General features: G+C 40.7%; 1 protein-coding gene across 3 annotated transcripts in view; it reads left to right on the plus strand.

Annotated features, from left to right (window-relative positions):
* Nucleotides 1-23,208, plus strand: part of LOC148126827 (contactin-4-like) — a 345,287-nt gene that overhangs the window by 227,818 nt on the left and 94,261 nt on the right. Inside the window, exon 1 of one of the 3 annotated variants that reach the window (XM_087923700.1) lies at nt 2,798-3,127. The exons of 1 other annotated variant lie outside the window; for it this stretch is intronic. The gene's annotated coding sequence lies outside the window, so the exon portion shown is untranslated. Of the gene's footprint in view, nt 1-2,797; nt 3,128-23,208 lie in introns of those variants that run through there. One more of the 3 variants, XM_087923701.1, reaches the window with a different exon arrangement.

Below are 23,208 nucleotides of genomic sequence, written 5' to 3' on the forward strand. Positions count from 1 at the left end.
GTCTTGTGTTCCCATGGGCCTTGTGGGTGGCGCAGCCTTGTGTTTCCACACAGCCTGGATTAATTGCTTTGGGGGGTGCTTTGGGGTGCCATTTCTCTGCGGACCACCAAAATTTTCTCACAGACCACCAGTGGTCACCAGCCCACTGGTTGGAGACCACTGTTTTAAAGGATAAATGTTTGTAAAAGAGATAGCTGTATATAGAAATGTCAGAAAGTAATGTTGCATTATACCAATAATACCTTTTGGAATACAATATTGTTGGCATTTCAAAAAAACTTTTGTGCCTCTGCTACAGAAGGGAAGGAAACAAAAGTCAATTTGTAAGTTTAGCAATATTCAAAAGTCTGCACTCAACTACCATGCCTAGGGCAATTTTGTGACTCCCCATAAGAGGATGGATATAGGTTTCATAACCACTGCCTTAGTGTGCTAAGTATTATATCATTGCAGTTTCTACCAGGGAATATTGGAAATGTGAATTATTAAAACTCTTACTATCAATCTGCAATCTCAATTGGTAAAAGCTTCTTGAGCTTCTTGACCCATTAGACTTATAAAAAATGTACCGTATTAAATACTACAGCTTGAACAGATTTTGCTAATTTATTTTGTATCATTTAATTACACTGTTAATCACTTTATTCACTTAGTCTATCACTATATAAGTGTATACATGATATACATAAGTGTATCTCTCACACAGAGAGAGACCAAAATAAAATTGAGTTCATTTGATTCACTTGGTTTTTCTATCTAACGATTTATGCTATAATCAATATCATTTAACTTTATCATATCCTCAAAATGACACTATAGGGCAGAGGTGTCAAACTCAAGGATCTGGCCCACAGGGTGCTTAGATCTGGCCCATGGGTCCACCCTGGAAACTGGAAAGGACTGGCCCGCGGTGCCTCTGCCAGTGAAGAGGCCCCCTTTTCACTGGCAGAGGGTTGCAGGAGGCCATTGCAGCTGAAAATGGAGCTTGCAAGCCTGTTTTCATTGGCAGAGCACTCAGGCCCCCATAAGTGCCCCCAACATGAGTGATGTTGAGCTAACCACGCCCATCCTGGCCATCAAACACTATCCCGATGTGGCCCTCAATGAAATCGAGTTTGACAGAACAACTAGACACAAGGACAGTTTTTTTCCTCCATGCCATCACTCCGCTAAACAACGAATTCCCACAACACTGTCACACTATTTAGTAAGACTGTATTACTATTATTCTTCTCATCTTTCTTATTACCCGTCTCCTTTCCTACTTATGACTATAACTTAGTTGTTTGTATATTTACAATTTATATTGTTTTATTTAATTTCCTAGTATGATTTATGTTGAGTGCTTATTTAGTATCCTATGGCTATCATTAGGTGTTGTATCTTATGGTTTATGATGAATGCATTTTTATGATGACTATGGTCATGATTTATCCCTTATAGCTTTTATATACACTGAGCGTATGCACCAAAGACAAATTCCAAGTGTGTCCAATCACACTTGGCCAATAAAGAATTCTATTCTATTCTATTCTATTTATAATTTGAACCCAATATTCTATAATGATTTTGCCACAATAGTACAGCACTGCAACTCCTCCAAAAGCTCTAATGGTTTCTTGCTCATTTTCCAGTGTATTTTCTACAATAAACATCAGCTCATGGTTTATTCTATTATTTGTTTGTTCAATTATTTTTTATGCCACTCCCCCAGAATCCTTGCAAATATAATTTTTAAACAGCCGAAGAATGCAAATAATAACATCAAGGCATTCTAGTTTTTTCACAGCAATTGAAGAATTGTGGTAATATTTTCATTTTATTCCTGTTATATAAGGGTCCTTATTATTTTGATAGGCTACCAGATAAATATGTTCCACATGCAGCTATCATTGTGCTCTTTCAACAACTATCCAATTTTTCTTTACTATCTTAATTGATATCTGAAAATTAAATTGAGTTGGAAACTTAAAATCTAACCAGAAATATATGTTTGATAGTAACCTCTTCCAAATTTAGCATTAATACTTCATTAGTGTTTTATTGCATTTTTACATTTTATCATTTTTTTAAATCATGTTTGTTAATGCTTCAACTTTAACATTTATTATTTGTCCTAATCCTAAGAATGAAAAATGATGATGATGATGATGATGATGATGATGATAGGGGTGGTGGTTTATTATACACTAACTCTTTTTCTAAAGAATGCAGTGTCAGGAGAAAAAATAAACAAATGATAGGGCATTATTAGAATAAATATTATTTCCATTTATACAGTAAAATAAGTTTTTCTTAGTAAATTCTTACTACTCATCACCAAGACTCCACCCATTCTCAATTCAGGAAATAGGAAGATTGCATCATGCACATTTCAGGGGAAAATACCATGGAGAGTTCCCTGCAGTAGTTAAATCAGGCTAGAGAAAAGATAGTAAAGACAATATTCATTTTAATTTCAGAGATTTATGTAATCAACTATTATATGTCCATAGCAAGATTACAAGATTACTGAAATTCATTAGCTACGCCCTATCTATCTATCTATCTATCTATCTATCTATCTATCTATCTATCTCTTTGCAATGTGTTTGCTTTAATTAACGATCAGCCTTTTAAATTCTTGATCATTGAATGAGCCCTCTATTTGACTATCCCTTAACAGGGATTACAATATATGTTCCTATGTGTGCAAGGTCTTCAAACGTGTGTTTTTGATTCATGTGCTAATTGTTCAGGTCCTTGGGGGAGGGGAAGGAGTACAGAGCAGCAGAGTACTGTATTTCCTGATTAATGCTGCTGTATGCTGAGACACACAGGACTCAGAAGAGAGCGGTTCGGCTTCTCCAGTCCCAGCTGAGAATATGGTTCCATTATCTCCCAGCTGCATAGACAATCCATAAGGGCCTGTTCTGCCTGGTTGATCAGGGAAGGGGAAGCAGTGGCTGAGTACTGAGATCTTTGTTTGATTTGCTGGAACATGTAAAAGAGAAACTGGGACATTGTATTTTAGAGTTCTGTAAGTACATTTTTTTCCTTTGGAGCTGCACATGAATGTGATTTTTGCCTACTACGTTTAATGTTCTCTTCCACGGGACTTTGTGGAATTTAACAGGCATAATGGAAGGTAATCTGTTTACAAACTGTAACTTCCTTTGCCTGTGTGGGTATGAGACAATTGATTTATGTAAGCAGATAAGTTCAAACCCATTTTTAAAATGGATTTGTATATGAGAGAGAAAGTTTTATAGAATTGCATTATTTTGTGTTTTACTTTATAATATGGTTTACATGTTTTCCACTCCAAACATCTGGATGGTCTTTTTTTCCCTTCTGTTATTTATAAAGTAAGGAAATGACATTAAAAACACCTATTTTTGCAAATAGAAGAATCAGAAAGTCTTTGGCATGTCAATAGTCTGTAATTCCCCTAAAATAATATTAAACCTATTTCAGATTGAGGGAGGTAAAATATTGATAAACTTAATTGTTTTGATCAATACTATATAGCTAAATGTCAGAACATTTATTGCATGTATTACTACCCACGTGTAGTAGAAGTGTGTGAAATTGGGAACCATTGGTACAGCTGGAAAATGTTTTACTGTATAAAACAGAATAGTCAAAATAACAGTGTAACATGACTCTTGAGTTTCATCTGCAATTTTGGCAGTCCATATGGGTAATTGATTTTTTTTTAAATGTGCCTCGTGCATTTTTTTTTTTCACATTTTGCTGTTTCTCAACAGTAGTTGACCCTAAATTATGTGGTCTACTTATGTACTCAGTTCTGATACCGGAACTCAATTTGGTGAATAGAGTTCTAATCCAAGCCATTCCTGTTGATAAAACCGAGCATTTCAAATAAGAAGTTGAATGAAACCATGTGGTGTCTTTTTCCGCCTTTCTTGAATAGGTAGTAAGTTTCAAAAAGAGCAAAACCACAAGCTGTGAAGTATGAAAGTGCCTTACTGCTGAGGATAGAGTATGTTCTCATTAGGTTTGGTTGATGTGAATTGTGTGCGAGAGAGAGCAGAATACTGCAATAGATAGTTAACAATAGTTGTAAAGAAAACATCTTTCTAGCCTTGGGGTCTTGGGAGTAAAATAAAGGAATCGGAAGTGGAAGAAATGGCTCACAATGAGCACAGTTTCTCTCTTTTTGCTTTCAAGTTATTGCGGCTTTCAGATTTATATTGATGTTTCAGTTTAGACCTCTGTCTTCATGGAAAGTGTTGGTCTGAATTAAGTTTGGAAAATTTATAGAAAGATACTCGTGGAGTTTGCTCTTTTGATTTAAGTTTATAACAAATTCTAATTTGTTATATAACAAATTTTAATTATACTATCATATCTGACTGGGTATCTCATATGTGTCTATTAAGGAATAAATCCATCAGATTTAATAATGGAAATTATAATTAGTAAACATGTATGGTATAGGTTTCTATGTTATTTTGTTAGCCTTCACAAATCTGATTTCCCCTTTTTACCAATATCTAGTTTTCTCGTTATATGGATGAAAAAGAATGTAGTGTATGTGGGTAAGAACACTACTAATGGTGACAAAAGCTGATAGAATGCTTCAGAGAGTACAAACAAAACTAATGACTTTTCAAAGCTTGTTTAAGCATAATTTCTTTTAATGAAAAGAGTGACACTGTTAGGGCTTTCAATGCATTTAGCCCAATGACCTTAAAAACTTTACATGGCTTTCTAATTGCTTGGAACAATTTGAAGATCTATGCTTCTGACTCCATTATTATATGAATGAAAATCTGATATAGGTGTCAGCTGCAAAGAACTACCCTAGAAAACACTGAATAGCTCTGATGGGATTAAAAGCTATGCTGTTCATTATGCATTGTGTATAAAATAGCTGACGTTAGAGACTGCCAGCAAAACCTTATTGTATCAGATAAAGGAAAACAGAACAATATTTGAATCAGCATCAAATACTGAAAAATGTATATCAGGCTGAGCAGTGATTTGAAAGAAAACTGTTGAATCAGCAGAATTTCAGAACGTTCTTCCCCATGGCAGGATCATATTAGCATGTGTATCAGTATAAATCTCTGCAGTAGCAGAAATAAATGTTTGCATATCTTAGTAGGAAAATGATCCAAGCAACCATTTTCAGATAACATAACCCTGTTATCACATGCTTGTAAAAACAACAGATTCTTGTGGCACCTTAAAGGCAAATACACTTATTATGGAATAAAACATGGTATGTGTGATTCAAATAATTCACTCCAGCCCACAATAGCTTAAGCTGCATTTCTTATTCCTTTAAGATGCCACAATAATCATTTAGGGAGTAATTTTAACATAAGGAGAGGCCGGGGAATATGTATGGTCAAGAACAACGCTATTCATAGTGTTTTGTAAAATTTAACTTTTATCTTACATTTGGATTTCATATTCTATGTGTGCTATGTCTTTAAAAACACATACACACACCCCAAAAAACCTGGGAATTTGTGTTGTTTATCTTTATTAATCAACATTCCTCAGCATGATGGCTATAAAATTGAACGTGTGCCTGCTGACTCCTACATTACATCACAGATGCCTATTTTTATTACTTTGTTCACAGTTTAATATCAGCATTTGAACCTTTTAAATATAACAGTGCTGCTCCCAAGAAAAGTCTAACAGTTGTAGGAATTAAGTCACAATCCAATGGCCAGGCCTATAGAAATGGTAAAGTAAAGAAGACCCATGAAAAGGATAGTGCATGCTTGATAACCTTCTCCCTATCACCCTATTTGCTTTATGCTGAACAAATTGTTATTTTTAATGGCCAATTTCTTTACAGCATGCTTTATAGACAAGTGTTATATGCAACTTTCAGTAATTCTTACTGTTACTTACATGTTGGTTTTCAAAAGAAACTTGAATTCTACACCTGCCAGAAAAGCATCTCTCTTTATTTAAAGAAAAGCCCTAGCTTCTTTTCCTTCTTTCTAATGTCAGTGCAAATATGTAATGGCTTTTAGATGTCAACCCAACCTTAAAACAGCATGTTTGAGAATTCAGGACACAGAAGCAGAATGAATTGTTGTTCTTTAATGTTTTGCACTTTGTTCATCTTATTGAAAAATTCTTCTATTCTCAGCTAAGTACACAGCTAAAGAGCCCTGCTTGCATTAGAACCTGAACTTGTAAGAGTTTGTGTTTTACTTATTGTAACAACCATGAGGAAAGAAAAATATTTTTCATTTATATTGTACCCAGGTTATTTGGAAAAGAGAAACTGAAAAAAAAAACATATGCTGTAGTGTAGTTTTATTTTTCAATGGCATATCAATATCTTCCAAGGTTCAAGATGCATATTACTTATGGAATTGATTTTGGAAATGATATTTTACTCATTCCTATGAAAAGAAGCTTTATTTTCCCAGTTCCGTAAATCAGATTTGTTCAGAATTCTAGCTTATGGCAAACAAGTATCAAACTAGTTTCCATTACCAATCATGCCTGCTTGCTTTCCTCTGCAAGAATATAAAGTTATATGAACCTCAAAAAGTCCCCTGTGTCTTGATTACCATGACAAGGAATCCAGGTTACCTTTCTTATCTATTATATATCCCTTTGAAAAAATTTAAGAAATATAATTGTGTCTTCTGGGTCTTTTTTGAAAGAGAGGGATTGGGGAGAGAAAGGAGCAAACACTAGAGCTCCTGGCTTGTAAATAATGGCAGAGGTCTTCTGTAGTCATTCCCTTGGGCTAAATGCTGTTCATTCAAAGTAGGCCATTTTAACTTGCTAGGATAAGCAATTCCATCTGTTGTTCAAATGAAAGTACTCTATGTGCGTATCATCATCATCATCATCAACAACAACAACAATCATCTCCATTTAATTATCCCATAATCACTTGTGGAGTGAATGGAGCTGAATGTTTACAGGCCAGATGCCCTTCCTATCGCCAGTACAGAGTTATATTCAGCAGATATAGTCTCATCCATGCCCAGAAAGAGAAATATCTGCCTCTACCTAGGATTGAACTCACAGCTTCCTGATTGTGAGGTGAGAGCTCCACCTTTAGGCCACCACACCACTCGTGTTACACCACTATGGTTTATGGTTTATGTTAAATGTTGGACTTACAAGGAACAGAAATATGACTTACATTCATGTTCAAGTAGGAGAAGCTTCCTGGCTGACTTTGGGCCAGTCTTTTTCTCAGGGCAGCCTATTTCAGAGGACTGTTGTGAGGAAAAAAACAGAAGGGTGAAGTGCATTTCTTTGTGTTGCTTAAGGAAGATGGACTAGGCATCTAATAAGACAAGAAAAACATTTTTTTCTTTAATATTCAGAACATGATCATGAGCATTAGTTAGCATAGGGATGTCCAACTCAAGGTCAGGGGGCTGGATCTGGCCAGCGGGGCTTCCCTAGAAACAGTGAAGGACTGGCCCACGGTGCCTCTGCCAGTGAAAATGGAGCTCATATCCTGATTATATCATATCCTCATTCTGAAGAAGGCATGGGCAAAAGGAAAAAGAGGAAGTTAATAGAATTTGAGGGGCTTAGTGCAATCATAAAGCCTGTGCCAGTCTTATTCAGCAGGGTTCTTCTGAAATTTGTTTTGGATTGATTTTCAAATAAGGACATCAAAAGAACGTTGCTGGACTAGGGTTTAGCAAGCAAAGAAAACAAGCAAAGTAAACAAGCAAATTTGGCATGAAGCATTTTGTACAGTCCAAAAATTAAGAGAATAGTCTGCCTGGTTCATTTATTTCAAATCCCTGGAATCCTTTGAAACTTGTAGTTGTTACAATTCTTTACATGTGTTTATGGCAGACCTATTTCTCGAAGCATCAGATGTAAAAATGCTAATATATCTCTTTGGACTCCTATTTCTAAGCACAATTTACTTTGAATTATATCAGTAGAAATTAGGAGAACATATGTTCCAAATGTATTTAAAGTGATATTACAAACGTTTTTCCATGGAATGCATTATTGATGTAGAGAGAAAGAAAAAAGGCATGCACATCTGTTGATTAAAACAATGGGCACTCAAAATTGTGATTTTTCGAAAAAGGGAACACCTTCTTGAAGACAATAGCATTAATATAATGACCAAGAAAAGAATCCATTGCTTCCTACAAAAGTAAATATTTCTAGAATTGTACCAGTATTATGAGCTACTAAAATGATTAGATTTCTCTCTTCCCTCCCTCTCTATTTTTGATGAGAATTACAAGGGCAAATAGTGTCCCTGATTATCCATGATATAATCTGATTATCCATGATATATCCCTGATTATCCATGATATAACCTGATTATCCATGCCATTATCTATCAAGCCAGGAGACAGTTAAATATTTTATATAATTAATACAGCATATGAATAGAATAGAATAGAATAGAATAGAATAGAATAGAATAGAATAGAATAGAATAGAATAGAATAGAATAGCAGAGTTTGAAGGGACGTTGGAGATCTTTTAGTCCAACCCCCTGCTTAGGCAGGAAACCCTGCACCACTTCAGACGAATGGTTATCCAATATATTTTTTAAAAACTTCCAGTGTTGGAGCATTCACAACTTCTGGAGGCAAGTTGTTTCACTGATATTAACATCATTTATTTGTGTTTTGTAAATATGAATATATTTGATGGGCAGTAGCCTACCAATTAAATGCAAGTACTGATTTAGGTTAATCTAGTAAGTTTTCTTTCTAATGCTTCTGTTCTTTCCATCAAATTAATTTTCATGATATCACACTTGTTTACATATCAGTCTCCACATTCTTTAAACTATCATGTGCAAATCTGATTTCTTTAGATTTGTAGCTCTGGATTGAGAACTTTATATTGATTGCATTTTGTCTTGTGTCTTGAAACAATCACTCAAAATGTTTTCAGTATTGCTTAATATTTACCAACCAAGCATTTGTACTAAAATATCTAAAATAAAAGGTAAGGATCAGAATTAAGATCTCTATGTGGAAAATTGAGGAAAAAAGTTAACAGCCTTTTTCTGTTCACACGCTTGCTTTCTAAAAGAAGGGAAGACTGAAAAGGAGCAAGTTGGAGGCTGTGCCTAGAATGTTTTTTTTTTCCCCGCAAGAAAACACTTGTGATCTAATGTTGAGAAGAAAGAATAAGAAGTATTGCAAAGAAATAAGTTATCTGTTACGATGACACACAAAATGTGATGGAGCTCAAACAATTAGGAAATCCCATTATTTCAGACAATTGGCAAGGGAAAGTCAGGAAGATTTAAGATTCTCCAGAAAGAAGCCCTTATATCAAAGGAGAAGGCCTTTAAATATTTGGCAGAACATTCGCTGCTGTCCAGCAAAATGTACTGGCACTGTAAACAAGATGTGAAGAAGGCCAAAAAAGCAAGCTCTCATTGTGACCGGATGAAATTCAGGAAAATCATTCCCAAAAATGAAAAGGATGTGTAATAGTGAAGGAAAAAATATCAACAAAATTGCAGGACGAGCTGTCATGCTTGCTGGTAAGTGGCCAAATAAATTACTATAAAACTTAAATAGCTCGCAGTATAAAAGAGATATTTGGAGATATCGTCTCCTGTAGTGATTTTTGATGACTGAGCACCTTAATAGCATCACAATGCAAGCTTTAAAACAGACCGCTATTTTCTAGGAAATTATTAAAATCACAGTAGGAATATAAGAAAGTGTCAGTCTTCTTTCTGGGCCAAATGCTTGTTTCATAGTTTTTACTAAATGACAATTATTCAGTAAAGGAGAAGTTAGGAAAGTAGGTAATTGCATCCATGTATATAATGCTGTTTTCATTGAAGTGTTGAATGCAGTTCTGAAAATTCAAGCAAAAGTGGAACACCTATAAGTTGTAGAGGTTTATCAAAACAATCCTTGTTTCTGTGCATGTGGTGTGTTGTGAAAAACACTACGTGGATTCCTCTGGTCCCTAGGAACTGAATACGACTCATGGGAATTTCCATCTTTTTTTTAATTAGTTGTAGTCAAGGAAAAGCGGTTAGCTTAGATTTTTCTGGGTATGTATGTTCAGGCACTACCCTTGGTTGAGTGAGGGTGATAAATTCAGGGTGGAGATAGGCCAGCTATTGTTTTGGGACCAGGGGCACTCCCCAAATAAACTTGCTTCTTAACTGAGCAATGTGCTCTCTTATTTATTATCATTTTCTATTTGATATTTCCTGTTTCTATGCTGATGCTCTTTATCTATCATAACTTATCCTGGACCATATTTCTATATCCTAATTTTGCTGAATTTGCTAAATTCTTAATCTTGTATGATTGTATCTTGGTTCTAATCAATCACTACAATTTTATAGTTTATACTCCAGTTCCATAACTTACGCTTACATGTCCAATTGACTCAAATCTAGCTGTTCTTAACCAATTCATCATTTAGTTTTCTATAATTCTTCATTATTCTACATCTCACCTTTAACCTATTCCCTTTATTCTTAATAGATGCCTGACTTCACATTGGCAGAAGTATGAATGAAATTTTTTTTTGTCATTATCGTCAATCACTGCAAAGGGCAATGCATCAACCTAGCTAGGAGAAATGGCCTGCATTGTTTATAATTTGTTAAGAATTGGCAGTAAGCAGCTGGTTTAGTAGGAAAAATAAATTCCAAAACTCACCCTCTATTAAGAATCCTTTCCTTCAATATTAATTTTTCTTGATTGTATCCCAGAAAGGAGATAATAACTGAGTTTGGTTAAGAAAGATGTTTGGTAAATGACACAATGTTTTTACTTAATTTAATGCTGAAAATTAAGAGTTTGACCTCAGAATTATTTATTGATATAGAGAGTAAAAAGATACTCTTCTTTAAAATGATATTTTCTGTGACATAATTGAAGTATACCAAAGGTAAATTATAGTTATTGAAATATTATCTTTTTTAACAAGGTCTGCTCTAGTCACTTGATAGACCTATTGAGTTCTAGACAACCTATTGGGTTGTTCTTTGGGGCATTGGTATATGATTCAACTGAAAGGTTGGTTACCACCTAAATAAGAAGATGAATGTGGTGTTGAATTGAATTGTGTCTGTACAATCTGTCTCTCTTGTGTGTCTCAGAAGCCCTCTGATTTTTGGAGGAGCCTTTGGTGATGAAATAGTATTAGAGATGTCTAGAACATTGGAGATAAACAAAAAATGAATATGAGCATGAGTAAGAATTTCCTTAACAATTTCCGCATGGTGATAAGGATGGCAAAACTGTTGTGGTTAGCTGGCAGCAGATGTGGACGACTGAGGAGAGTAAGGACTCAGATGAGGGGCCAGGACCATTAGGGAGTGGATGGCTGCCTTCAGAGATTGTGGGGGCTGGCAGCAGCGATGAGGAGGTTCCCGAGGAGCCTGTGCCAAATGCGCGTGCACTCAGGGCTGCTCATAGGAAAAAAAAGCTGCAGCAGCACGGGCAACTTGGGAGTAAGGCTGCAAGGTAATGGGCCCTCCTTCAAGAAGATAAAAGCCAGCTGTGAATCAGAAATCAGCAAAAATATTTCAAAACTCCAGCCTCGTGGACATTGCAGTATCTTAAGTTGGTATTTGAAGACTCTTGTATTGTAAGATATTTCTTATCTGTTATTCTTGGCAGCCTCGCACAGTTTTGGCACGGCTTGTGTTTATCAAAGTTAATTAGTTTGCAGCAGCCTTTTAACCGGGGATTTGTAAGAATCATTAAAAGGTTTCTGTTCCCTTTGATTCATGTTTGTTTTATTGGAAAAGGGTTTGGGTCAGAACAGAAACATAACTATTTCTCTTATAGTATCCATAAGGAGCTAAACAATGGCCCTGTTTAGGGTGATCCAGTCCCTCCTGGATAAAGAGGAACTATGTAAAGTCTTAACAGGGCCACTTGTGAAGTTTATTCTAGACACCTGAAGTTAAATTTGCTTGGATTCACTCTGATGAACAGGTCACTTGCAGTGCAGTTTTGTCTGGTTATCTGGGAGGAGATCAAACCTGTGGATCCTTGGAACTGCAAGTTAGAATAGAATAACAGAGTTGGAAAGGACCTTGGAGGTTTTCTAGTCCTGCCCTGCTTAGGCAGGAAACCCTATACCACTTCAGACAAATCGTTGTTCAGTCTCTTCTGAAAAACTTCCAGTGTTGGAAAATTTATAATTTCTGGAGACAAATTGTTCCACTGATTAATTGTTCTGTTAGGAAAATTCTTCTTAATTCTAGGTTGCTTCTCTCCTTAATTAGTTTCCATCCATTACTTCTTGTCCTGCCCTCAGGTGCTTTGGAGAATAGTTTGACTCCCTCTTCTTTGTGGCAGCCCCTGAGATACTGGAGCACTGCTATCATGTCACCCATAGTCCTTCTTTTCATTAAACTAGACATGCCAAATTCCAGCAGCTCTTCTTTATATGTTTTAGCCTCCAGTCCTCTAATCATCTTTGTTTTGTTTATGGTAGTTTTCTGTGCTGTAGAACCTGTCCTATCTGGTTGATAAAGAACTCATGTAGATGGCAAATGGTTGGGTCTATGCAGTAGTCCATATTTTGGGGGGCACCATGGATCAGTTCTGTGGAGGGTGGGTTTTCTGCAGACTGGGGGAAAAATAGTTTTGTGTGCTGTCTGGATCCCACATGTGCATAGATGGGGCTTTGCTTGCTTGTGCAGCCTGGTTCCTGGTGGGTTGCATCCACGGCCCAGGGATTGGGGACCTCTGCAGTAATGAATGCTTCTCTGGGGAGAGAAGAGACCCTGAGTCATTTTATTCATGAGATAGACAGCATATAAATTTAAAAAATAAAAATAAATGGTTCCATAAACCAAAAGGAGATACACCTTTATTTAAGAGACCTTTACTAGACCCAAGCAACCTTCTTCACAGTGACTCATGTCTTAGTAACATTCTCTTTGGATTATTATTACATTCTCTACTTGGAGCTATCCTTAAAGAGTACTTGGAAATTGCAGCTGATTCAGAATGCAGCCACAGGAGCAGTCTCTGTCATTCTTATTCATCACTTCTGCTCTGTGAGTTGCACTGGCTCTAACTAGGCTTCTGAGTGTCCCAAAGGTGCTTTTTTTAAGAGGCAACTGGACTTTCTTGTTTTTCTTTGAAGATGTTTCACTTCTCATCTAAGCTGAAGAAACTTCTTGGATGAACAGCGAAACATCTTTAAACAAAAACAAAAAAGTCCAGTTGCCTCTCGAAAGAGCACCTTTGAACAACTATGAACTGGATGACTGAGAATCTCCATAAACATTTAGGCTTCTGTGTATTATCTGGTTATTACCTATAAAGCCCTACAAGGCAAAAAGTTACATCTTTCTCCTGTTTTTTTTTTTTTTTCCCAACCCACCAAGTCTAGTAGAGAGGACGTGCTTTGTGTCTCTTTTATCAAACAGTATCATATTGTTGCATTCTAGAATTGTGCCTTCTGAGTTACAGTACTTGCCTTATGAAACAGTACCTCCATGGAGATTTAGATGTCCCAACTGTGTTAGCCTTTTGTAATGTGCTGAACTTTTGCTGTTTCCATAGACATTTGGGTCAGGAGATTATGGCTTATCCTTGGATGAAACAGGAAATGTTGTGTGTTTTGTTTGTTTTTAATCCTGCCCATAGTCACTTGTAGGAAATGAGTAACCAAATAAATAAACAAACAAACAAATAAATAAATCTTGAAACAAACTACAAGAGTATACAAACGTTATATTTAACATGATACAGCATTAGCAATAGCAATAGAATTTAGACTTGTATACTCCCCTATAGTGCTTTACAGCACTCTCTGGGCAGTGTACAAAGTCAGCATAATCTGGGTCCTCATTTTATTGACCTTGGAAGGGTGCAATATGAGTCAGTCTCAAGCCTCCATCAGTATCGAACTCTAGGCTATGGGCAGAGGTAGCCTACAATACAGTATTCCTACCATTGTGCCTCCAGGACTCCATGAGAAAGCTGTTTGATGCCACATACATCTAAAGCACTGGCATATGTATTTCTTTGTGGGATAGTAATGCCCATGTACAAGGTGTTTTATATTATGTGATTTCTTTAATTTAAGGTGTGAGTATTAAAGCAAGAAACTCTGGTTCTTGACAGGTTTTATGTTATGTATGAAAAAAAATAGCAGTTGGTGAGACTGACCAGTTTTCCATGAATGTTGGTTACTGAACTTGAAATAATAACTAGGAGTTCTAGGTTTGATTTGTTCAAACAAAAGAGAAAGAAAATGGAGCTATAGTTAATAAAGAGCTGGGGAGTCATCCCAATCTGTCAAATAATGTTCAGCAAACTGTTCAGTGAAGTAATCATGTTAAAGGTTACTGGTGTGGGGATAGCAAGAGAATTGTCTTGCTGAGCAGGGCAGGCTAAGTGGTACTGTACTGCTCTAAAAATAGAAATAGCATAATTATTGCTTGTCTGTAAAAATCTAGTAGTGTTCCTGACAGAATAGAGGAAATAGAATGGCAAAGTTTCATTTAAGTCTGACAAAAAAGTCCATCCTTCTATCTATACTTTTAAATTCTATTTTGTATAACTAAAATTAAATGAATTAATTGTTTTGATGCTAAAAATAAACATACAAACCTCTATAGCATTTCCTTCTTTCCTCTTAGCCATTCAGTAATGAGAACCTGTTTGGTGTAGTTGGTTAAGGCACTAGGCTAGAAACCAGGTGATTGAATTCTAGTCCTATCTTAGGCACGAGGCCAGCTGGGTGACCATAGTCACTCTTTGTTATTTGTAGGAAGCAGGCAATGGTAAAATCCTTCTGAAATCTTAAAAAAAAAAAAAAAAAAACCTATAGGGGACAAATCCAGGTAATTGCCAAGAATCAGATTACAGATTAACAGAGTTGGAAAGGACCTTCTAGGTCATCAAGTGCAACCCCCTGCCCAAGCAGGAGACCCTACACCACTTCTGACAAATGGCAGTACAATCTTTTCTTGAAAGCCTCCAGAGATGAAGCTCCCACAACTTGAAAAAGCAAGCTGTACCATTGGTCGATTGTTCACACTGTCAGAATTTTTTTCCTTATTTTTAGGTTGAATCTTTCCTAGATCAGTTTCCATCCATTATTCCTTGTCTGGCCTTCAGGTGCCTTGGAAAATAGCTTGTCCTCTTCCTCTCTCTGGCAGCTCAACAAATATTGGAAGATTGCTATCATGTCTCCCTCTTCAACTAGACGAGCCATGCGTGGTTCAACCCTGACAAAGACACAAACAAAGCATGTTAATATTGTACATTTTATTTTCTGGTGTTAATGCATAATTTTAGATAATTTGTTCTGTTAATAGATTAAGATGTATAAGAGGTTTTGGTCAGGAAGTTTGTGCTGAAAAAATAAATTTAAGCTGCAGTACCTAAGCATGAAGGAAAGGATTGTTTACTTGAGCTTCCCATATAAATGAACTGCCAGTCAGAGCACAGTACCCTCTTCCTCAATCCTCTATAATTTGCATGGGAGAAAACATGTTCCTAACAATAGTATTGAAAAACAATCATGTGATATAATTAATGAAATTAAAAAAAACTCAGAAGTTGCTCTCTCTGAGATATCTTGAATTTTGAGCATTAGTTTTGGATCTCACCCTTCTGGATTCTGTATTCTGTCCCATTCTTGTTTTGTGGCCTGCTTTGTTTTAATAACTTCACATTGTCAAAATGGTTGGACAACTAAGGTCTTAATTTGATTTTTCCCCATTTTTGAGACCTGATGGTATCTAGCCCATGTTAGAAACATACATGATATTCTTCCGACTAAAATCGGAATTCCGATTTTTTTCTTTTCCGAACAGCAGCGCTGTTAGTTTGGACTACCGGTAGCAGGTTTCTGGCTGGCTGCTCTTCTTTGCTCGCACTGCTCTTTGCAAAAACAAAAAAAACAAAATCCTGGAGCCCTCCGTGGTTTTTGCATTTGCAAGGTGCAAAGCGACAGTGGCGGATCGCGCATGCTGGAAAGGGGTTGACTGTATTCCGGTAAGAGAGAGAAAGAGAGAGAGAGAGAGAGAGAGATCGTAAGAATGGCTCTTGCTTTTTTCGCCATCCCCGGGTGCTGGGGGGCTTGCAAGGGAGAGAGTGACTCCTGCCTCCTGCTGTCATCATCATCTTCTTCTTTTGGGTGGGTGGGAGAAGGAAGTTGTGTTTCTCAAGGCATGCAAAAAAAGAAAGAAAGAAAAAAAGAAAAATAAAATGCATGGGCGAATTGTTGGGAGGGAGTCGAGCTGGAGAGGTAGCAGATTCCCATGGTGGCAAATCATCCCTGCGGCAGGCGGGCGGGCTGGCTGGCTGGCTTGGCAAGCGGATGAGCCGAACAGCGGCTTGGCTACCTACCTTGCGAGGCAGGGGAAAGTGGGAGAAGGGAAGAAGACAGGGGTGGCATGGGGCTGGGGGGAGAGGTTTCCCAGGGATGCGGAGGTGTGGAAAGAGCCAGACGGCTGCAGCTCCCTCCGGAGAGCGAAAGCAATGTTCATTTACTGGAAGATTCCCCTGCGGGAAGTCACACAGAGGGGGAAAAAAAGAGAGAGAGCTTGGAGCGGCGACTGGAACCAGAGCTTCCTTGATTAACAATTCTGAATTTTTTTCCCTTTCTTTTTTTACTCCCTTCCCGCCATTGATAATTAGGATCCGGTGCCTCCAGGGTCCTGTCAGCGGTGTTGGGAGGGATGATTAGATTTGGGGAGGAGGGTGAGGTCAGAAGGAAAAGGCTCCGGGATCGGGCTTGTAAGGCAGAGGGAAGGTGGAAGGTGGAAGTTGGATTTCACTGCTCTTTGTGTAGCTGTGTGGGATACCTGTAGTGAAGATTTGGCCAACAAGACTTAATGTTGATAGTACTTCCTCTTCTGTGACTTTAAAGGCCAAATAATAGTTGCAGCCCCCAACCCACCATCATAAAAGATAAGGCATATTGCACTGCCTGAGCTTCCCACTTTAACATGTGTGGCACCTAAGTGTGTGGCACCTTAAAAAACTAGCAAAATGTTATCGCACCTGTTAAGTTTGAGCAATGAGAGGCTGAACCAGAGCATGAGTGCAACAGTACTTTATTTTACAATAAAGGGCTGACCGTGCTTGCCACGCCTGGAACTGGCTTGCAGCAATCAGCAATCGGTTGGACCCCGCAGCCTGCTTTTATAGCTGGCTGCTGGGGAGAACCAACCAATGGGAATGGGGGAATAACGCCCACATAAAGTGAGTGGACCTGAGTGAGAACTCCTTGAGTCCTCAGGACATAACACCCCTTCCCCCAGATGCGAACATGCATAGTCCTTGAGGTAGACGGGGGTTTGTGTTGGCGCCCGAACGGCGCAACTCGGGACATTGTCTGTCTGTTCGGTATCAGTCTGTGACGGTTGAGCCGGCATAGTGTCGCCAACACTCTCTCTGGACTGGGCATCCTCGGAAACCACCAGGTTGGTTGCTGGGGTCGAGCTCTCGTGGGTTGGATCAGGCTGGTTAACTCTCTGGCCGCTGTTGTCCGAGTTTGGGCTGACCGGAACGACCGCTGGTGCAGACTGGTCGCTGGGTGCGATGTGGCTGGGCGGCGGATGAGGCGGTTCCTCTTCGACTGGAGACTCTGGATGCTTGTTGGCAAGGGTGCTGAGGCGCCTTCTAAGCTGGTCTATGTGTCTCCTCCAGACGCGACCATCCTCCAGCCTGACTCTATACGATCTCGGCCCGGTGACGGCGATGACCTCGCCTGGAATCCAAAGTGGGTCCCCAGCGAAATTCCTTGCGAATATCGGCTCCTGTAACATAAAATGTCTAACCCCCGAAGTAGAAGCGAGGGCAGTATTGTGGGTGCAGTCTGTCCAATACAGTCCTCAGGCGCCGGCCCATCAGAAGTTCCGCTGGGGACTTATTGGTGACTGCACAGGGGTTGAATGTTGGCTCATCAGGAACCGTGAGAGTTTGTGGTGCCAGTCATCTCTGCCAAACCTAGCGAGGGCCTCTTTGGTGGTCCTGACGGCCCTTTCAGCCAACCCATTACTGGCAGGGTGAAAGGGGCTGTGAAAATGTGGCGAATGCCCAGGTTGGCTGCAAAACGGCTGAATTCTACTGATGCGAACTGTGGGCCGTTATCGGAGACCATGGAGTCGGGTAGTCCATGTGTAAGCTAACAGGCGCGTTAACACGTTGGTGATTGCTAGTGTGGTGGTCGTGGATAGCTGTGCCACGTCTATCCATTTGGAATAAGCGTCCACGACCACTAGGAACATCTTTCCATGCACGGGCCGGCCAGATCGATATGGATTCTAGACCAAGGGGCGCTGGCGCCTCCCATCTGGTAGGGGTGGCGATGGGGGAGCAGGACGGGATTCCTGGCAATGCTGCAGGAACTACCCAATTGACAATGTCCTCGTCAGACCCGCCACCATACGTAGCTGCGTGCTAATGCCTTCATTCTCACGATGCCGGGTGTCCCTCGTGCACGCCTCCAGGACTCGGCACGCAGCGAGGTCGGAATGACCACTCGAGTGCCCCATAGCAGACAACCCTGCAAACTGGACAGCTCCTGCATGCGAGTCTTAAAGGGTGTGAATTTGTTATCAACGTTGCCTCCCGGTACCCTCCTCACCCAGTCGAGCACCTGGGCGAGCGTTTGATCTGCTTTGGTTTTAGCGGCGATGTCAAGGGCGGTGATGGGCAGGTCCAACTGGGTGATCTCGAAAATGGCGTTGACAGGAGTTGGGTCTTCAGCCGGAGCGGGTAAGGGGCAGCGACTGAGAGCGTCGGCGTGGGATAGAGTTTTGCCCGGCGGTGAATAAGTTTGTATGAGTAGGCCGCTAGGAAAAGTGTCCACCTTGTCATCCTAGGGGAAAGGACTTGAGGGGTCTGTTTGTCGCCGCCAGTAGGCCCAGGAGGGGCTTATGGTCGGTGACCAGTTCAAAGAAATGGCCAGAAAAGGAATTCGTGAAACTTTTCACGGCCGCAACAGCTGCTAGGGCTTCCTTGTCTATTTGGCTATAATTTCGCTCCGTGGCGAGAGTGTCCTGGAGAAAAAAGCGATGGGGGCCTCGGCGCCATTGGGGAGTCTGTGACTAAGGACCGCCCCAATTCCAAAGGGGATGCGTCCGCTGCCAGTACTAAAGGAAGGTTGGGGTCGAATTGGATGAGCACTGCCTCTGACGTAAGTAGTGATTTGACGGCGTTAAACGCCTGGTCTTCTTTGTGCCCCCAGTGCCACGGTGACTTTTTGTCTAGTAATCTGTGTAGGGGTTCGGCCACTGAGGCTTTATGGGGCAAGAAGGATGCATAAAAGTTCAGCAGCCCCAAAAAGCTTGTAGCTCCGTTTTGGAGGTTGGTGTGGAGCTTCGTGGATTGCCCTAACCTTGGACTCCAGGGGGTGAATGCCAGAGGCGTCAATTTTATAACCCAGAAAGTCCACCTGTCTAGTGGCAATGGCGCATTTTTCTTTTTTTTTAACTTGAGGCCATGCTGTCTGAACCTCTCTAACACTGCTCGCACTCTCTGGAAGAGTTGGGGTCTGTCCCTGGCCGAGACCAAGATGTCGTCGAAGTATGGTACTACACCAGGGAGGCCCTGTAAAATCCGCTCCATGAGGATTGAAAAATACCCGGGCAACACTTACGCCAAATTGGAGACGCTTGCATCGGAAGGCACCCCTGTGAGTGACGATGGTCTGAAGTTCCGCTGATTGGTTATCAACAGGGAACTGCTGATATGCTTGAGACATGTCCAATTTAGCAAAAATACTGCCCGGTTCGAATGTGTGTAATAAGTGCTGAATGACGGGCACAGGGTAGGCGCTAACTTGTAAATATTTATTGATTGTTGTCTTGTAGTCCGAGCAAATTCTCAGGCTACCATCTTTTTTAAGGGGTGTGACAATGGGCGTCTCCCACTTGGCGAAATCTGTTGGCTCAATGACCCCTTGTTTTAGTAGTTTATCCAATTCAGCGTCTAGTTTTGGTCGAATAGCAAATGGAACTCTACGTGGTTTTAATCTGATTGGGACGGCCTGGGGTCAACTGTGAACGAGATGGGGGTTCCATTATAACACCCCAGCTCCTCGCTGAACACATCTGCGTAGTCAGCGAATAAGGAGTCAGTGTCTGAGGTTGAGACAGCATGGACTCCTGTTAGCCCTAGGCCGAGGTGGGGAAACCAATCGAGCCCCAATAAGGTGGGTAGATTGCCGTTAACTACCACTAGAGGTAGGTGGCCTTTAAAAGCTCTAAAACTGACAAAGAACTTGCCTCTGCCGATCACGGGAATGGCCTTCCCTGGTAGTCCTTCAGACCGAACTGGCATCTCTGAAGCCGGGTAGTAGATAGGCTGGGGTGGAGTCTCTTGAGGGTGTTCCACTAAAATAATTGAGAGCGCTGACCCTGTGTCAACCTCCATGTGGCACTGTTTACCTTCTAGGGAAACGGAGAGAGAAATTTACTTACAGTGTGGCAAGTACGTCTGGCGAGGCGGTGTGTGCGACAGTTTAATACTTGCCTCTGTGGTCCCGAAAGTGCGAGGACGGGGGTCTGTGTGCAGCGCTTTGGGGGCTTGGCAGACTCGTGATGTGCCCTTTATGGCAGTTGTTGCAGGTGGCTCCTTTAAATTTGCAGGTGGCCCTTTGATGCAATCCCCACAGGCTAGGCACAGTGTGATGTGCTTGGGTGGACCGTGTTTTCTTGTTTGCCCCTACCTGCGACCGCTTGTCGTTGCGCAGGCGGTGGACGCTCGTTTTCATCGTTGTGGGTTTCCTCCGCTTCCACCTCTTCGGAGTGGACTGGGAACGATGCCAGCTTGGCACTTGGGCCCTGAATTTCGGTGGCTGAGTTCGTTGCTAGCTCGGCTGCTAGGGCCTCCTCTACCGCTTGTGCGAGGTTGAGGTCTTTTTTGCTAGCAGGCGCTCTGTAGGTTGAGATCTTTGACCCCACAAACTAATTGATCGAGGAGCATGTCCTCCAGGTATGTTCCAAACCGCAGTGCAGGGCTGCTGTTCTGAGGGCGGCCATATATTGATTGATGGTCTCCTTACTCGATTGCTTCCTCATACGGAACGTGAACCTCCTGGCGATTTGTGAAGGTCTGGGAGCGTAGTGGTTAGTGAGGATCTCAAGCAACTCGGACCACGGAACGCTTTTCAACTCTCTCGGCGCCATGAGTGCTGCGGCGGTATCGTAAACGGTGGCTCCGCAGTAGATTAGGAAATAGGATTTTTCCGATGCTCTCCCGCATCCGCCAGGCCGACCGCATCGATGTAATGATTGAAGCGGTTCTTATACGACTCCCACTTCTCTTCGTCTGGTTTGAACGCCGGAATACTGGGTTGGGACTCATGGTGCTGGAACGGCTGGGCTACCTGCGGAAAAATCTCTGGGACAACGGGCGCCGTGAGTTATTAGTGATATCAGCTCTGGAGAGGTTTTTTGCTACCCTCTCTTTTCTCTCTGGGTTACCACGTGGCTGCTAGCCATTGGAGGTGTCTTGATTCGCGCCAAAAAGTGGGCGTTAGTGACTTCTTACAGCGCTGTGCTGTGTTTCCTACTGGCTCAAAATTCAAATGACACCCGTTTGAATTTCGCGCCAATGCAGAGCGGCTGCGCCGCAGTGCTTCACTTTCCCCGTAGAAGGGCTAACAAGCGGCTACAGACGCTCTAACTATTTGAATCAGACCGCTTTCTCTGGCTGCGGATCAGCGTTTGCTCTTTTTGATCGCTCGTTTTGTTGGCTGACCGCTCTTTCTGGGCTGCGGATCGGTGGCTAGTGACTCAGCGGTTGCATGGTGCTTCTGGTAGCCATCCCATCCTCGTCGCCAGTGTTAAGTTTGAGCAATGAGAGGCTGAACCAGAGCATGAGTGCAACAGTACTTTATTTTACAATAAAGGGCTGACCGTGCTTGCCACGCCTGGAACTGGCTCGCAGCAATCAGCAATCGGTTGGACCCCGCAGCCTGCTTTTATAGCTGGCTGCTGGGGAGAACCAACCAATGGGAATGGGGGAATAACGCCCACATAAAGTGAGTGGACCTGAGTGAGAACTCCTTGAGTCCTCAGGACATAACAGCACCTTTCATAGAAGAATGCTTCATTAAAATGATGGTTGCAACTACTCCACATTTCTGCAACATGGTCCTCTCCAGCTGTTTTGGATTTAAAAGCAAAGAGGGCCAATCTGGAACTGAAGAGGAAGACAACTGTAGCCAAAAGACAGGCCAGACTCAAAGTTATGTTATCAGCTCAACTAGCTAGAAAGAAGCATAGAGAAGCAATGCTGATCAAAGGAAAGGGAACAAAGAGAAAGTCCAATTAGAGGTGAAGCATTGTGGCTGTTTTTCTGTCTTGTTAAGCAGGGTTTGTTTGTTGTTTTTGTTTTATTTTTTAAATGTGAAATCCTTTGCCCGAGGGCATTCTCATGGTGCTTTTTATTATTATTTTTTTGTCAAACAATAAAACTATCATGTAGACTCACCTTGAAAAATCACTTTTGATTACTTTACTCTGCTAAAGCTTCAAGGGGGCGTTGCCAATTTAATTCCCACTGGGGCGCTGCGCAGACCGCGGCGGGTGCTTAGGCAACCCCTGCACCCCTGGCTTCTTTTCAGATTTTTTTTTCAGAGGGGAATATCATGCCTGCAGAAATCTATTTTTTTCAAAAAGTGGAGGGAGATATGGAACTTGATTTGAAGTTGGTGATCTACTGCTTCTAATGATTTCTTGCCTGCCTCAAGCCCAGTTTCTGTGCACTATTTAGCCATTTTTTCCTCAAAGCATTGTGGTTCTTCTTTCAAAGGCAATGAATTTTGATCCACTTCAATGTTGTTCATAACATATTAACGTTGTATTTATATTCTGCTATATTCAGGTTATTGATGTCCTTGTTAGGTTTGCGAAATCTCATCTTAAGCACTCTGTTATTAAAGCAAGACTTACACTAATTTGCCCCTGTTCAGTTATTTGCCTGCCCTATGTTATCCTTTGAGGCTGCTTTTCTTCTCAATGTAGGAAAGAATAATTAATGTCAAAGAGAAAACGAAGGAGAGAAAGCCCCTGCCATATCTATGGCTTTTTTATAGAGAAAAAACATAAGACATCCATATATTGCTAGTAATTGAACCATCTAGTGACATCTAGAATACTTTATTAATATAGCACCTTATTAAGTTATACACAATATGAACAAACTCAGTATCTACTAGAGGCATGGTAGTTATTTATATAATGAGCTTAGTATAAATGAATTGACTTCTCAGTGGTCTAATCGTGCTGCTCCTGTCAATGGT

Source organism: Pseudonaja textilis, chromosome 2 (assembly GCF_049901715.1).
Source record: "Pseudonaja textilis isolate UNSWEBS1 chromosome 2, rPseTex1.2, whole genome shotgun sequence".
Lineage (NCBI taxonomy): Eukaryota > Metazoa > Chordata > Lepidosauria > Squamata > Elapidae > Pseudonaja > Pseudonaja textilis.